The following is a 6,000-nucleotide window of genomic DNA, read 5'->3' on the forward strand; positions in this document are numbered from 1 at the left end:
TGAAACTGAGGTCTGGAACTTAAGATTCCTGGGGCCTTCGCTATTCTGAATCTTAGAATCCAATTTTAATCACATTTCAGAAGTGCCCCCTACATCTAAAAGGCCTCATTCTAACTGCACAACTAACTAATGCTGAATATGGCAAAGGAAGAGCTACTCCATGTCACCCATTCTGGACCAAGACATCATCAGGATGAGAAACCAAGGCTACTTATCTTTCTGAGATGTAATGGCGGTACAATTTTCTCTGTCCGTACTCTGCTTTCAAAATTGATATGCTGTCTCTTCCTTGGGTTCTTAAGACTGGAACTACATGGGCTTTTTTTCATAAGTGAGTACATTAGTACCCAGAGGCTTTTCCCACTCAGGAGCCACTATCTATCCTCTGGTGAGAGCGTGGGGCTCAGTGGAAAGAACACTGGCCTAGCTGGTAAAGATCAGGGTCCTCACCTTGATTCTGTCAGGATTAAAGCGGCGTATCTTTGGGCAAGTCACCACCCTCTTGGCATCTTTCCTGAGCTGTAAAGCCAAAATGTAGCCCAGACAATTTCTTAGGTTTCTTTCAGCTCTGTAATTCTACAATCAGAAAGTACAGAAAGGGTGGGAGAAGGGTGATGAATTCTAGCTGACTGAGAAAGACAGAGAGGACAAACCCTGCTAGCTATGGTTACTGAAGCCTGTCTTACCTGCACAGTTTCCTCCCCAGCCATAGCCTCTTCCCTCAACAGCCTCCTTACCCAAGTTCCACTCAGTCACTCGAGATGCCCATTTGAAGCAATACCTAGCAAAGTGCCCTTAATAGAGAAGTCATTTGAAGCTTTAACAAAGGTGATTGTAACACCCAATTTAATTCCCCAAAAAAGAAACAAAAACAAAGCTAAAGGATGTTTCTGATATTGCCCAGTACCAACCAATATTGTAACATCATCACACTTCTTATCAGGATGATTAATAAAAGCAGACAACACTCCTCTTTCACAGACTTTGTTGTTAGTTGCTGTCGAGTCGGCTCTGACTCATAACAATTCCATGTATAACAGAACGAAAAGCTGCCCATCCTGTGCCATCTTCATGATCGTTGGTATGTTTGAGTCCACTAGTGCAGCCACTGTCTCAATCCATCTCACTGAGAATTTCCCTCACCTTCACTGGCCCTCCACTTTGCCAAATATGATGTCCTTCTCCAGAAATCAGTCCCTCCTGATGACGTGGCCAAAGTATATGAGCTGAAGTCTCAGACGATATTCTGTGATCCATGGGGTTTTCAATGGCTAATTTTTGGATGTAAATCACCAGGCCTTTCTTCCAAATCTGTCTTATCTGGAAGCTCTACTAAAACCTGTTCACCATGGACACTCTGCTGATATTTGAAATACCAGAGGTACAGCTTCCAGCATTATAGCAACATGAAAGCCATCACAGTACCACAAAGTGAGATGGGTGGTGGTCTTAGCTTTACAAGGTATCATTAATGCTTCCCTTATGCTCTTTTGAGCCAGGTCCTCATTTACAAAGCACAGAAATAAAAGCAGAGGGAAGAATTCAACCAACCCACCTCCACTCTTTGAATTAACTTCTCAAGATGCTCAGGGCTAAAGTAAATTATTTACTTTGTTTAATGCCATTTTCATCTATCCCACACATCAAGTTTGACTGCCCTGCTGGCAGAAAAGGCTTCAAAACGGGGAACATCTTTATGAGCACCCTCAAGTAGTTACTATTACATTATCTTTTTGTTTTCTTCATAGTTGTTGTCACCCCCGACATTCTTATTTATTTACTGTTTATAGTCTCCCAGGGCAGGCTCTTTATCTTGCCAACCACTGCATCTCCTGTGCTTAGAAGAGTACCTACAAATACTTGCTAATGAATGAAAGTAGTAACACACACACAGGAGGACCTTAACCCATTTTCAGAGATACTATATTCAAACATGGAAACCATCTTCCAATCAGGCAGATAGTCAAGTGTTCCAATTAATTTCTACCCTCCCTACAGAAGAGCTTACTTGTACATACTGCAAAAGGATAATTTCCCCAGTAGCTAATGTTTTCTTTCTTAACTTCCCCACAATGAAGCATCAGATAACAAGCCACAGATACACCAATAACTCAAGTTATAGTTCATCTTCCTGCTGAGTGCTGAGCATTACCTACAAGGTAAACACAGCTCTAATGCAGAAAGTACTGATTGTGTTTGTTGCCGTGACACCCTTCTCACCCATACTGAACAGAGTACAGATATTAAAGGACATGCAACAGTCTAATAATCAAAAAACTATCCAGTCTAAGTACAACGTGACCGAATTATGCTCTACGAAAGCCCTGATTTCGGTACACTATATTTCAAATGCATAACCTTGATGTACTGCTTTTCTCCAATATAAATAGGCTTTTATTGTTTTGCTTCATTTTGTTATTTCTTTTTGACCACTACAAAAAGAAAACAAAGGCAGGAGAGTTGGAAGCCCTGGGACAGTTATAATGAGCACTAAGGTGCCCTGAACACAAACCCCCATGAGGAAGACCATTTAAGCACAGTGGGGAAAGGACTTTCTTAAGTGTATCTTTTGGGTCCTACCTGGCCAAACCGAGAGCAGTCACAAGATAATAATCATTCCTGTGCACTGTAAACTACTCACACAGGATGAGAGACAGCCCGTTAGGTACTGTATCACTCTGTGAACTAACACATGAAGGAGACAACTTTTAAGATTAAATCTCAGATGTACTGGCAAAACTGGCCAGGTGAAGGTTTAGAAAATTTCCTGGGATCACTAAACCACATGGCATAGTCACTAAACCATGCTTTTCCATTATTTTGCTGGAGTCCAGATTTTGGGTTTAAAAAGGGGTGGGGTGGGGGGCAGAGCAGGAATATATGGATTCCAAGGCTGTGTCTACCTTTAACTGGCTTGTACCTTCAGTGGGCCGTGAGGTATAATGGACCTAGTACAGGATGTGAAGCCAAGGAGAGGAGGGTCACATCCAAGCCCTGACCCTCACGAGCTCTATGACCTCTCAGGACTTAAAAGTACTCTTAAGTCTGCTGGGTGAATTTTGTAAGATAATTTAAAATACCTCGGTCAGAGTCTGCTGTAAGGGTTTTGTTTTTGTTTTTTTTTTTTAAAGTTAGCATCCTTTCCTAGCTATATGATGAGAAAGTGAACTCACCACATGACTGCAATTCTAAGTTCTTGTTCTAAACAGACGTGATCATTTCAACTACATTCCGTTTCATTTTATAGAGTTTAAAAAAAAAAAGTACACCACTAAAAGGTTATAGAACTCACTCAAGATCACCCAGTTTGGCAGTACTGGAACTAAAACTAATGTCTTCTGACATCTTACCAATTTGTCAACCTTCTCTCAGATACATATGTGCAAACAAATAGAATAAAACTTTTCTAATAATATTCTTTCCTTGTAAGTTATAAAACAAACGTAAATATATGTGTATGTGGTAACTACTCAACATTTAAATAACTATGGTTTTTAAAATGCCACAACGAATACAAGGTCATAATTCAAATACCAAGATAGAATAAACTACCTATTTTAGGAAAATCCAAATCATCTGTGTAAACATATAAAGGTTATCTATCTATGTGACAGGTCTGATGTTAACACAGAAGAAAACTGGTACTAACATCATCTCCAAAGTCAACATTATGAGCACATCCCACTTCTGAGAACCTTTCTGAAACTGTATTGAATGAATAAAAATGTAATCTCAGAAAGATACAGGCACATGCCCTTCAAGCATCATGGTACTTAAAATTAGTGGTAGAAACTTAAGCCAAATAAGACCAACTTCTGAGGTTGGTTTAAAAGTACTTACTAGTCAAAAGCATGGCCTAAGGCCCTCACACACCATAAAATCAGTGAAACTAACTGGGGTTCTTCAGCATCTGAGAGGAAGCATCCGGCTACCATTAAAATATAAATTGTGGATGCAAATAATTAGTGCACCCTGAGGTGATAGTTAATTCCACTAGCATACCATTTCACAGGAGATAGCATGGAATTCCACTTCATCCCTACTCTGAGAACACTGACACTGGAAATTTCAAAAGGGAGCCAAATACCAAATGTCCCTTTAAAGAACTTTAATTAAGATTCCTCCACAATCCCCTGCATAGAACTTGAAACTTCTCTGAGCTAACCAACACACACAGACTCAAACACACCTACATTATCCACAGTTCCCAAGTAGTCAAATGTTCTCTGCAATCTTTTTTTCTGGTAATTTCTTCTTACACAAAAACAAACACTACAAGGCTCCTTCAACATAGGCTAGCATAATATACTACTCGAACCTTTTGAGACGCACAGAACACCCCTGAGATTTGAGGAAAAACTGTAGCCTGACCAAGTTTTATGCTCTGCTGGAAAAGAGGCCGGAAACTAAAGCAAGAGAAACTCTGAAAAGCCACATAAGGTATAGCCTGCATTTCTCAGAAAAGTTGCCTATGGCTAGAACAAGCGACAAGATGGGAGAGGACAAAAAAAAAAAAAAAATTGCCTAACACCTGTAATGTTTGACCTGGAGAAGAATCCTCATTTAACAGACGAGGAAATTAGGGCCCTGAGAGAATGAGTAACTTGCCCAGGGTTACAGGTTATTTGGTAGCAAAGCTGCGAAGTAGATCCCTGGTCTCCCGAGTCGGAATTCATGCAGCTTTCCCCGTCCACCAAGCTGCCACCCCATTTAAGATGTTTTATAAAACTCTTCACTCTTCGCTGAGGCTGTTAACATAAGGGTCCAATTATCATGCAAAGATCTGCCTGTTAGATAATAGCTCGAAAATTCCATCCATTTTACAGCAGTTACCAAAGTCATCTAAACTTTGAGGGAGAAAAAGCAAAGAGGAAAAGGCGGTGGAAATCCTAATTTTGCTCTGGCCCCTAAGGGCAAACCGAAGGGTTGACTACAGACAAGCAAACGTTGCTAGTATCCCCACCCACAGGCCGCGGAAGGCGGGCGCTCCCCGGCAACCCCCACCTCACCAAATTCCACTCCCAGCGCGGCGCACAGGAGACATTCCACCTCCCGCCGCCGCCACAGAGGGCCCGGTCGGATCAGCCACTCTTTTTCAACCACGACTTTCCCCCAAAAAAAGGAAGAGCAACGTAGCGCTTCGGGCCCCCAAACGAGCGCTAGTTCGCCAAGACCACCGGATCAGAGACACCCGCCCTGCTCCCCGCGGTGGGGAGGGGAGAACCCGCACAGGAAGTGTGTCCCACGCCCGCTCCCCGCCCCCGCGCCGAGCCCGGGCGCACCGCAGCGGGTACCTGCCCTCCGCCCCCAACTGGTGAAAAGCCGCCGCGTCCACATGGCCTCAGGTGTTCACATGGCAGTAAAGGGTGCCCGTCCTTCCCGCAGCCCGGGGCGCGCTCTGACCCCGAGCGCCCCGGCGCGGCCCTCGCGCCGCCGGCCTCGCCTCCGGCCCGCAGCGAATAGGCCAGGGCCCCCGGCTTCCCGGGGCCGCCGGGGGCCCCGAGGCGGCCACCGCCCGCTCACACCCTCCGCCTTTGCACTCAAGGCCGCGACTAGCAGGTACCGTCTCCACAGCACCGTGAAGCTAGGACCGGTCCCCAAGCCCCGACAGACACCCAGGCCGGGCTGAGACCCCTGGGGGACACAACCCCTCAGCCCCCTGACGCCAAGTCAGACTCTTCTCAGCACCCCTGGGCCCCGTCCAGCCCCTCCTCGCTGCACTCTGAGGTCAGGCCAGCCAGGGCCATTCGCCTCAGCGCCCGGAGTCGGGCCCCTTCCCCTCAGCAGCCCCAGCCTCGGAGTACGGGGGGTCAGCACTCCCAAGTCGGACTGGGACCTCTGCCCCGGCCCCCCAGTCCAAACACCCCGCCCGCCCCAGCGCCTCCGCCCAGGCCCCTCCCCCACCCTAGGCCAGGGCGGCGGTTACCTGCGGGAGCCCCCCGCCCCGTCCCCTCGGCCTCCGCCAGGGGAGGGCGGGGAGGGAGCGGCGGCGGGCGGCGC

General features: G+C 46.1%; 1 protein-coding gene across 3 annotated transcripts in view; it reads right to left on the reverse strand.

The window, feature by feature from the left end:
• TCF20 (transcription factor 20) overlaps positions 1–6,000 on the reverse strand; it is a 177,869-nt gene that overhangs the window by 80,016 nt on the left and 91,853 nt on the right. The window contains exon 1 of one of the 3 annotated variants that reach the window (XM_023734591.1): positions 5,927–5,943. The exons of the other annotated variants lie outside the window; for them this stretch is intronic. The gene's annotated coding sequence lies outside the window, so the exon portion shown is untranslated. Of the gene's footprint in view, positions 1–5,926; positions 5,944–6,000 lie in introns of those variants that run through there. 3 annotated transcript variants of the gene reach the window in all.

Source organism: Trichechus manatus, unplaced genomic scaffold, assembly GCF_000243295.1.
Source record: "Trichechus manatus latirostris isolate Lorelei unplaced genomic scaffold, TriManLat1.0 scaffold00069, whole genome shotgun sequence".
NCBI lineage: Eukaryota > Metazoa > Chordata > Mammalia > Sirenia > Trichechidae > Trichechus > Trichechus manatus.